Source organism: Panthera tigris, chromosome A3, assembly GCF_018350195.1.
Source record: "Panthera tigris isolate Pti1 chromosome A3, P.tigris_Pti1_mat1.1, whole genome shotgun sequence".
NCBI lineage: Eukaryota > Metazoa > Chordata > Mammalia > Carnivora > Felidae > Panthera > Panthera tigris.
The window spans coordinates 70,358,544-70,370,113 of record NC_056662.1 but is presented as its reverse complement, the minus strand read 5'-3'; the positions used below and the strand labels follow the sequence as shown (position 1 = coordinate 70,370,113).

The window sequence follows — 11,570 nt, the reverse complement described above, 5'->3', positions numbered from 1 at the left end:
TGAAAAAGTGGCAGAATTAGGATTAAAATCTATGCTTGAATGTCAAAACCTAAACTTGTATGAAACAAGCTATATCCTTTAATTTTTTAGTTTTCCATCTTATGCTCTAGAACCATTTATATATTAGAGTCATTTTATCCTTCACAAAAAACAGCTAATGATGGCTGTTTTTAATTTTAATGTCTTCATGGGTCTTTTTTCCACTCTAATTTTATATTTTTTAGTTTACTTTTGCTAATGTACAGTATTTATATCATACATTTCACCAAATTTTATTTCTTATTAATTTATAATTTTGTTAAGTTAACACTGGGAGTTTTAAAAGTTGATTTCACCTGGAGGAGGAGCCAAGATGTCAGAACAGCATGGAAGCTTTTCGTGTGTCTCGCATCCATGAAATACAGCCAGACCAACACTAAACCATCCTACACACCTAGAAAACTGATTGGAAGATTGACACAACAATCTGCACAACCTGAACCACAGAATTCAGCAGGTACATGACATGAAGAGCTGAACTTTGGGAGCAAGAAGCCCTGAAAGGTAGGGAACCCCTTTAGCAGGCAGAGAGGGCAGAGACTGGGGAGGGAGGGAGCATACGGGAAAAGCGCCCCTCGTAAAAGCAGCTGGAGAGAAAGTGGAAAATTGGAAACAACTGCAGGGACTAGACTAAAAAGGGAGAAAGGAGAGGGTTTAAATTCCATTAAGACTGTAAACAAGGGGAGCACAAAGGCTGCAACTCCACAGCTCAATACCTAGCGGTGCTCTGGTGGGAAAGGTGAATCCCCAGGAACAGAGTGGGGTCCGGGAGATTCTCGGGCCACACGGGGAAAAGTGGTTCCACTGCTGGAAGGACATTTGGTAGAGACTGTTGAAGCCACCTGGTCCCAGCAGACCCCGGAAGGCAGCCACATTTGCTGGTACTAGGGCAAGGTTGTTGAGGGTGAAGCCTGTTGCCAGATGTGTGTGTGCGATTTTCCATGGTCCCTGAAACGCTGAGGCTACGCTGTTACGCGATCTTTTCTGGGGGGCGGGCTGCCACCTGGCTGCAGTCTTGGGGCACCTGCAATAGCAGAGTCAAACAGGCATTCCTTGGGGGCAGCCGACATTCGGCCATTGCTCATTCAGCCACTGCTCGGTGAGACCCTCCTGCAGAGGGGCGGAGCAGGTCAAAGCCGCAGTCCTTCGGAAGTAAGGGGCCAGGGAAAACAGCCGCATCTGAGATAAAATTTGGGAGAGAGGTACTGCTTGGGGCCTGGTCACAGAGAGTGGAAAAGTGGGGAGTGGTCAAGAGCTGAAGATGGAGGACCAGTGTGTGATTGCTGATCTGGGAGAACAGACTGGGTGGCTGGGTGGTGCCATTTTTCACTGCTCCCCTGCATGCGCATGCACACCAAGGAGCACCGCAACAATCCACCCCAGTAGGCTAGCAGCGCCATCTAGGGGAGAGCGGAGCTGTTACACCGAGCCCTGCTCAACTGGGCCAACTTCGCTTTTCAAGAACACAAACCTCACCACCAGCTTAATTTATGGACTATAAAGAGCTATATGGACTGACATCTAGGAGAAAACGAAGCAATTTCAGTCCTACTTCAATCTGTTAGCAGGTTCATCTATTCAATTTTTTTCCTCTCCCTTTTTCCTTTTTCTCTTTTACAATTCTTTTCTTTTTCTTGAATACAGAAAGAGAAAAAACTCATTTTTATTTTCAAATTTTATTAAAAATATCTGTTTTTAATTTTTATTACTATATTCTTTACCTTTGTGTAATTTTTTTCAAATTCTACCTTACTTCCATCGTTTTATATTAGTCTACTTCAGTGTACTCACCTTTTCAAATTTTCAAACAATTTCCTTTTCTTTCTTTTTCATTTATTTTGTTTTTCTTGAATGCAGAAAGAGAAAAACTTCAATTTTACTTTCATTTTCTTTTAAAATATTTTAATTTAATTTTATTACTATATTTTTTGCTTTTATGTAAATTTTTCAAATTCTACGGGGCACCTTGGTGGCTCGGTCGGCTGAACGTCCGACTTCAGCTCAGGTCATGACCTCGCGGTTCGTGAGTCGAGGCCCGCGTCGGGCTCTGTGCTGACAGCATAGAGCCTCGAGCCTGTTTCCGATTCTGTGTCTCCCTCTCTGCCCCTCCCCCACTCTCTCTCTTTCAAATATAGACATTAAAAATTAAAAAAAATAAATAAATAAAATTCTATCTTACTCCCATCATTTAATTTCAGTCTACTACAGGGTATCCACTTTTACAAATTTTCAAACGATTTCTTTTTTTTGTCTTTTCTTTTTTCTTTTTTTAAATCTTTTTCATTTCTTTTCTTTTTTCTTAAATACAGAAAACCAAAAAATTCACATTTCTGTTTAATTTTTTTTTAATTTTTTTTTAACGTTTATTTATTTTTGAGACAGAGAGAGACAGAGCATGAATGGGGGAGGGTCAGAGAGAGAGAGGGAGACACAGAATCTGACACAGGCTCCAGGCTCTGAGCTGTCAGCACAGAGCCCGACGCGGGGCTTGAACTCATGAACCGCGAGATCATGACCTGAGCCGAAGTCGGACGCTTAACTGACTGACTGAGCCACCCAGGCACCCCTCTTCTTAATTTTTATTAGAAATATCTTTCTATAATTTTTTCTACTATATTCTCTACTTTTGTGTATTTTAGTCTACTTTAGTGTATTCATTTTTTCAAATTTTCAAACGATTTCCTTTTTCTTTCTCTCCCTGCCCATTTTTTTGTTTGTTTGTTTGTTTGTTTCTCTAATCTGTCAAACCACTCTCTGCACCCAGACCAACACACCTAAGATCTGGCATCATCTATTCGATTTTTGTGTGGGTGTGTTTTTAATTTTTAATTTTAATATTTTTTTATTTTAATTTTTTAATTTCAATTTTTATACCTCAGTAATTCCTTTTCTCCCTTCAAAATGACAAAACGAAGGAATTCACCCCAAAAGAAAGAGCACGAAGGAACGAAAGCCAGGGATTTAACCAACACAGACACAAGCAAGATGTCTGAACCAGAATTTAGAATCACGATAATAAGAAAACCAGCTAGAGTCGAAAATAGATTAGAATCCCTTTCTGCAGAGATAAAAGAAGTAAAAAAAAAGCCAGAATGAAATGAAAAATTCTATAACTGAGCTGCAATCATGGATGGATGTAGCGGCAGCAAGGATGGACGAGGCAGAACAGAAGAATCAACGATATAGGGGGCAAACTTATAGAGAATAACGAAGCAGAAAAAAGAGGGAGATTAAGGCAAAAGAGCATGATTTAAGAATTAGAGAAATCAGTGATTCATTAAAAAGGAACAACATCAGAATCATAGGGGTCCCAGAGGAGGAAGACAGAGAAATAGTGGTAGAAGGGATATGTGAGCAAATCATAGTGGAAAACTTTCTTAACCTGGGGAAAGACACAGACATCAAAATCCAGGAAGCACTGAGGACCCCCATTAGAGTCAACAAAAACCGACCATCAACAAGGCATATCATAGTCAAATTCACAAAATACTCAGGCAAGGAGAGAATCCTGAAAGCAGCAAGGGAAAAAAAGTCCCTAATCTACAAGGGAAGACAGATCAGGTTTGCAGCAGACCTATCCACAGACTTGGCAGGCCAGAAAGGAGTGGCAGGATATATTCAGTGTGCTGAATCAGAAAAATATGCAGCCAAGAATTCTTTATCCAGCAAGGCTGTCATTCAAAATAGAAGGAGAGATAAAAAGTTTCCCAGACAAACAAAAATTAAAGGAGTTTGTGACCACTAAACCAGCCCTGCAAGAAGTATTAAGGGGGACTCTCCGAGGGGAGAAAAAATGAAAAAAAATGTATATATATAAATAAATACCAAAAGCAACAAAAGATTAGAAAGGGCCAGAGAACACCACCAGAAACTCCAACTCTACAAGCATCATAATGGCAATAAATTCATATCTTTCAGTACTCGCTCTAAATGTCAATGGATTCAATGCACCAATCAAAAGACATAGGGTAACAGAATGGATAAGAAAACAAGATACATCTATATGCTGTTTACAAGACACCCGCTTTAGACCTAAAGGCACCTACAGATTGAAAATAAGAGGATGGAGAACCATCTATCATGCTAATGGTCAACAAAAGAAAGCCGGAGAAGCCACACTTATATCAGACAATCTAGACTTTAAAATAAAAACTTTATCAAGAGATGCAGAAGGGCATTATATCATAATCAAGGGGTCTATCCACCAAAAAGACCCAACAAATGTAAACATTTATGTGCCAAATGTGGGAGAACCCAAATATATAAATCAATTAATCACAAATATAAAGAAACTCATCAATAGTAATACCATAATAGTAGGAGACTTTAGCACCCCACTCACAGCAATGGACAGATCATCTAATCAAAAAATCAACAAGGAAACAACGGCTTTGAATAACACACTGGGCCAGATGGACTTAACAGATATATTCAGAACATTGCATCCTAAAGCAGCAGAATATACATTCTTCTCCAGTGCACACAGAATGTTCTCCAGAATAGACCATATACTGGGACACAAATCAGTCCTAAGTAACTACAAAAACATCGAGATCATACCGTGCATATTTTCAGACCACAATGCTATGAAACTCGAAATCAACCACAAGAAAAATTTGGAAAGGTAACAAATACTTGGAGACTGAAGAACATCCTACTAAAGAATGAATGGGCTAACCAAGAAGTTAAAGAGGAAATTAAAAAGTATATGAAAGTCAATGAAAATGATAGAACCACAACCCAAAACCTCTGGGATTCAGCAAAGATGGTCATAAGAGGAAAGTATACAGCAATCCAGGCCTTCCTAAAGAAGGAAGAAAGATCTCAGATACACAACCTAACCTTATGCCTTAAGGAGCTGGAAAAAGAACAGGAAATAAAACCCAAAAAACAGCAGAAGACAGGAAATAATAAAGATTAGAGCAGAAATTAATGCTATCAAAACCTCAAAAACAGTAGAACATATCAATGAAACCAGAAGCTGGTTCTTTGAAAGAATTAACAAAATTGATAAACCACTAGCCAGTTTGATCAAGAGGAAAAAAGGAAAGGGCCCAAATAAGTAAAATCAAGAATGAAAGAGGAGAAATCAAAACCAACAAAACAGAAATAAAAACAATAATAAGAGAATATTATGAGCAATTATATGCCAATAAAATGGGCAATCTGGAAGAAATGGACAAATTCCTAGAGACATATACACTACCAAAATTGAAACAGGAAGAAATAGAAAATTTGATCAGACCCATAACCAGCAAGGAAATCGAATTAGTAATCAAAATTCTGCCAAAAAACAAGAGTCCAGGGCCAGATGGCTTTCCAGGGGAATTCTACCAAACATTTAAGGAAGAGTTAATACCTATTCTCTTGAAACTGTTCCAAAAAATAGAAATGGAAGGAAAACTTCCAAACTCTTTCTATGAAGCCAGCATTACCTTGACTCCAAAACCAGACAGAGACCCCACTAAAAAGGAGAACTACAGACCAATTTCCCTGATTTTTGGATGCAAAAATCCTCAACAAGATATTAGCCAACCAGATCCAACAATACATTAAAAAATTACTATTCACCACGACCAAGTGGGATTTATACTTGGGATGCAGGGCTGGTTCAATATCCACAAAACAATTAACGTGATTCATCACATCAATAAAAGAAAGGACAAGAACCATATGATCCTCTCAAGAGATGCAGAGAAAGCATTTGACAAAACACAGCATCCTTTCTTGATAAAAACCCTCAAGAAAGTAGGGATAGAAGGAGCATACCTCGAGATGATAAAAGCCATATACGAGCGACCCAATGCTAATATCATCCTCAATGGGGAAAAACTGAGAGCTTTCCCCCTAAGGTCAGGAACAAGACAGGGATGTCCACTCTTGCCACTGTTATTCAACATAGTATTGGAAGTCTTAGCCTGTGCAATCAGACAACTCAAAGAAATAAAAGGCATCTAAATCGGCCAGGAGGAGGTCAAATTTTCACTCTTCGCAGATGACATGATACTCTATATGGAAAACCCAAAAGATTCCACCAAAAAACCGCTAGAACTGATTCATGAATTCAGCAAAGTTGCAGGATATAAAATCAATGCACAGACATTGGTTGCATTCCTATACATCAACAATGAAGCGACAGAAAGAGAAATCAAGGAATCGATCCCATTTACATTTGCACCAAAAACCATAAAATACCTAGGAATAAATCTAACCAAAGAGGTGAAAAATCTATACACTGAAAACTATAGAAAGCTTATGAAAGAAATTGAAGAAGACACAAAGAAATAGAAAAAGATTCCATGCTCCTGGATAGGAAGAACAAATAGTGTTAAAATAACGATACTACCCAAAGCAATCTACATATTCAACACAATCCCTCTCAAAGTAACACCAGCATTCTTCACAGAGCTAGAAGAAATAATCCTAAAATTTTAGGGAACCAGAAAAGACCCCAAATAGTCAAAGCAATCTTGAAAAAGAAAACCAAAGCAGGAGGCTTCACAACCTCAGACTTCAAGCTATACTACAAAGCTGTAATCATCAAGTCAGTATCGTACTGGCACAAGAACACTCAGATCAATGGAATAGAATAGAGAACCCAGAAATGGACCCACAAACATATGGCCAACTAATCTTTGACAAAGCAGGAAAGAACATCCAATGGAATAAAGACAGTCCCTTCAGCAAGCGGTGCTGGGAAAACTGGACAGCCACTTGCAGAAGAATGAACCTGGACCACTTTCTTACACCATACACAAAAATAAACTCAAAGTGGATAAAGACCTCAGTGTAAGACAGGAAGCTATCAAAATCCTTGAGGAGAAAGCAGGCAAAAACCTCTTTGATCTTGGCCACAGCAATTTCTTACTCAACACGTCTCATGAGGCAAGGGAAACAAAAGCAAAAATGAACTACTGGGACCTCATCAAAATAAAAAGCTTCTGCACAGCAAAGGAAACAATCAGCAAAACTAAAAGGCAACAGGCAGAATGTGAGAAGATATTTACAAATGACATATCAGATAAAGGGTTAGTATCCAAAATCTACAAAGAACTTATCGAACTCAACACCCAAAAAACAAATAATCCAGTGAAGAAATGGGCAAAAGACATGAATAGACACTTCTCCAATGAAAACATCCAGATGGCCAACCGACACATGAAAAAATGCTCAACATCCCTCATCATCAGGGAAATACAAATCAAAACCACAATGAGATACCACCTTACACCTGTCAGAATGGCTAACATTAACAACTCAGGCAACAATAGATGTTGGCAAAGATGTGGGGAAAGAGGATCTCTTTTGCATTGTTGGTGGGAATGCAAGCTGGTGCAGCCACTCTAGAAAACGGTATGGAGGTTTCTCAAGAAACTAAAAATAGAACTACCCTACGACCAGCAATTGCACTACTAGGCATTTATCCATGGGATACAGGTGTGCTGTTTCGAAGGGACACATGCACCCCCATGTTTATAGCAGCACTATCACAATAGCCAAAGTATGGAAAGAGCCCAAATGTTCATCGACTGATGAATGGATAAAGAAGATGTGGTATATATATACAATGGAGTATTCCTTGGCAATCAAAAAGAATGAAATCTTGCCATTTGCAAGTATGTCTATGGAACTGGAGGGTATTATGCTAAGTGAAATTAGTCAGAGAGAGACAAAAATCATATGTCTTCAGTCATATGAGGACTTTAAGAGACAAAACAGATGAACATAAGGGAAGGGAAACAAAAATAATATAAAAACAGGGAGGGGGACAAAACAGAAGAGACTCATAAATATGGAGAACAAACTGAGGGTTGCTGGAGGGGTTGTGGGAGGGGGGATCGGCTAAATGGGTAAGGGGCATTAAGGAATTTACTCCTGAAATCACTGCTTCACTATATACTAACTAATTTGGATGTAAATCTTAAAAAAATAAAAAATAAATAAAGTTAAATTATGAAAATAAAATTGATTTCACCTTAGATACACAGCTGTGAAAAATGATTCTTGGCATTTATGCTGGTCACAGATCTCTTGATAGCTACTCCTGCGGTTTTACTATACCCCAGATTGATAAGCGCAATGGCCTCAGTTCTGGGAGACTGAATACTTTCCAAGAATTTATAATTCCTCACCTTTTCTCTTTGTTTGACCTGTGATTTTGAACAGAGTTCATTGTAGATGCAGGTGAAAGGGCTTATGAAAATGTAGTAATTTCCATAGGCCCAGTGCTCTTTGCTGCATTGGAGGTTATAGAATGTACTTTTCTTCAGTTTTAGTCTGACCTGATGTCTGAGGCCATGTCTAAGCTGCCCTTTTTCTTCATGTTAGAGGACATAGTGGATTTCTTGATGCAGTTCTCCGCATATGAATTAGTCAAAGAGATTTTACAATTGACTTCTTCTTGTGATTCTGCGTTGTGATTCATGTTCTTTGACCTGCATCCATTCTTGAGGAGGACTTTTTTCCCCTTCCAATGACCCAAATGTCCTGGTAACTTCATTTTCTGAGTCTTTCTCTCTGAACTGAGACATGTTTGCCCTCCTATAATTCCCAAGGATCAAGGATCCGTCTATGACACAGTTTCTTTGCCTATTGAATATACAGATAAGTAGAGGAAACAAAAAATGGCTTGTGCATATGCTACTGGTTTTCCCATATTCTATTTACCTACCATCTCAGAGATTTTCCATTGTCTTTGTTTTCCCCCAGTGGTGCACCAAATATGCACTGTTTAATTGGTGACCTGTGACACCAATTAAGTCAATGGGGAATTATGACAGCTTCTACCCTTGAGTATTTCAAGTCAGATAGGACCTGGGTGAATATCATTACTGGGATAAGAATTTAAAATTATTTCCCTTTCTTACAGCCAAATCTTATTGGTCTAATATTTCTTTAATTCCTCTACTCAAAACAAGGATTTATTTCTCTATGATTTATTTATATCACTGCATATGCATGTTATTTTAGTAGGAAAAATATATTTCCTCTATGTTGATTTATTCTTTATAAGGCAAGATTATTTTACTTTAATCAATATTTTTCTTCTGGTTATGTAATTTTCTTTGGCTTTATCATTGACTTTTCTAAGGCACTTTTTACAGGAGGATCAAGGATAATTTTTTTTTTCTTATTGAAGTAAAATTTATATACAGTAAACTGCACAGGTCAGAAGTGTGGAACTGAAGTTTTCATAAATATATACACCCATGTGAAATCACACTAATAAGGACATACAGTATTTCAATGACTATACCATTCATGTATGTCCCATTCCAGTTAATTACCTTCTCCCATAGGCACCCAATTCTTGATTGCTATCACCACAAATTAGTGTTTGCTTATATTATGCAGATAGAATCTTACAGGTATATGCTTTTACTTCTTTCACTCGACATATTTTTAAGATTCATTCAAATTGTTGTATATATCAGTAGTTCATTCTTTATACTACTGAGTATAATTACATTTTATGAATATACCACAATTTGTTTATCTCTTATGTTGATGGACATATTGTTCGTTCTAAGTGGATTTTTTCACCTTGTAATTATTTGCTCTTGCATAGAGATGGACAGTTGATTGTTACAAAATAAAACAATCAACTGCCTATCAATAAACCAGCAGGAAATGGATCTTAATAAAATGCTATATTCAACCATTATCTCTAGTTTTGTAGATTCCTTGGGATTTTCTGTGCAAAAAATTATGTGTTCTGCAAATAAATAAGTTTTATTTCTTTCTTCCCTATCTTTTGTCTTTTTATTTGTCTTGATAGTCTCATTTCATTGATTGGGACTTCAGTACAATATTAAATATAAGTGATATGAATACACATGTTTGACATTCTTGATCTAAGGAGAAATCAGAGGGAAATACTTCATCATTAGTTATTACAGTGGTAGATTTACTTTTATGTCCTTTATCAGGTTTACAATGTGCCCTTGTATTCCTAATTCATTGAAAGTTTTGTTACACATGCACATTATTTTTTCTTACATGTTTTTCCTGCATGTTAAGATGATCATATGCTTTTTCTCCTTTATTCTGTTAATATGACAATGTGCATTGATTTATTTTTGATGTGAATCCAAGCTTGCATTTTTGAAACAAATCCCACATAGTCATGCTGTACTTATATACTGATGGATTACATTTCCTGATATTTTGTTAAGGACTTTAATATCCATATTCGTGAGGGGTATTTGTGAATTATTTCTTATAATGTCAAGTAAAGTTTTGGTACCAGGGTTTTTCTGCCCTTATAAAGATGGTTGAGTCTCTACTAATGCCCAGAGTAAAGTGATGCTTCAAATTGTAGCCAATAACTGATACATACCTTTATTTGCTCCAGGGTTTTAAAACAGCACCTAATCTCTTTTTTTGATTGCTAAAATCATTGGGGGATAGGTCTATACATTTTCTACCATCATTTACCAGTATCATTCATAACAACATCGTTCACAATCAGTGTACTTTCAGTATCACTATGAAGCTCTCAGTGACTTAAATTCTAGTAGCTTCAAGCTTGAATCCCAAGCCCATATTTCTGTTTTCTGCCTTCTCCCATTAGAACACATGGGACCACCTCATGCTTAATACTTTTATGTATTTTTTTATTTTTTTAATGTTTATTTATTTTTGACACAGAGGTAGAGAGAGATAAGGCATGAGCGGGGGAGAGGCAGAGAGAGAGAAAGACACAGAATCTGAAGCAGTCTCCAGGCTCTGAGCTGTCAGCACAGAGCCTGACACGGAGCTTGAACTCAGACTGTGAGATCATGACCTGAGCCGAAGTCGGATGCTCAACTGACTGAGCCACCCAGGCGCCCCATCACGCTTAATACTTTTAAAGTAGAACACATCACATTACCTCCCAGTTTACTCTACCTCTGAGCTTTTAGGATCTTCCAATGACATCAATATCATGCTGATTACCTAAACTAAAAACCATAGATTATCTTTGATCTTGTTCCTCCTACATTCTATAGGCAGTCAACTGATGGTGTCTGTCAGTTCTAGTCCTGAGATTCTTGTCACATTAAGATGCTTCTTTAAGTCTAATTGTTTAGATCTTGTTTGCCTAGACTACATTGGCCTTCTAAATGGTCTGACTTCTTCCAAGCCTTCTCCCACCCCTCAAGTTTTGTCTCATGAATGCATGTCAGATCTCACCATTTTCCTCAACAACAAAAACAAATCTATAATTATCTTATTAAGTTATAAAGGAGTTTCACATATAAAGGATGGACATTCCATATTCTAATCCCCCAGAATAATTTCTACACATTTTCCTTATTTTTGTCCAGGATCAAAACTGAGTAACTTATTTTCCTTTGTATGCCACATATATTCCTGAAAACATTTCTGTATTGATTTTAATTCCTTAATCTGTATCTTTCCCCCTTCTTACTATACACACTATCAGGTAGTGGTTAATACCACAAACTCTAAAGTGATCTTATAGTCTTATGACAGAATGATCACATATAATTATACCATATGTTTTCTATCTGACTACATGATTTTTG

The 11,570-nt window shown here is 37.4% G+C and overlaps 1 long non-coding RNA gene across 1 annotated transcript in view; it reads left to right on the top strand.

The window, feature by feature from the left end:
- Positions 1 to 441: 441 nt before the first annotated feature.
- Positions 442 to 11,570, top strand: part of LOC122237023 — a 50,883-nt gene continuing 39,754 nt past the window's right edge. Inside the window, exon 1 of the long non-coding RNA XR_006215220.1 lies at positions 442 to 543. This is a non-coding gene — a long non-coding RNA (uncharacterized LOC122237023). The remainder of the gene's footprint in view (positions 544 to 11,570) is intronic.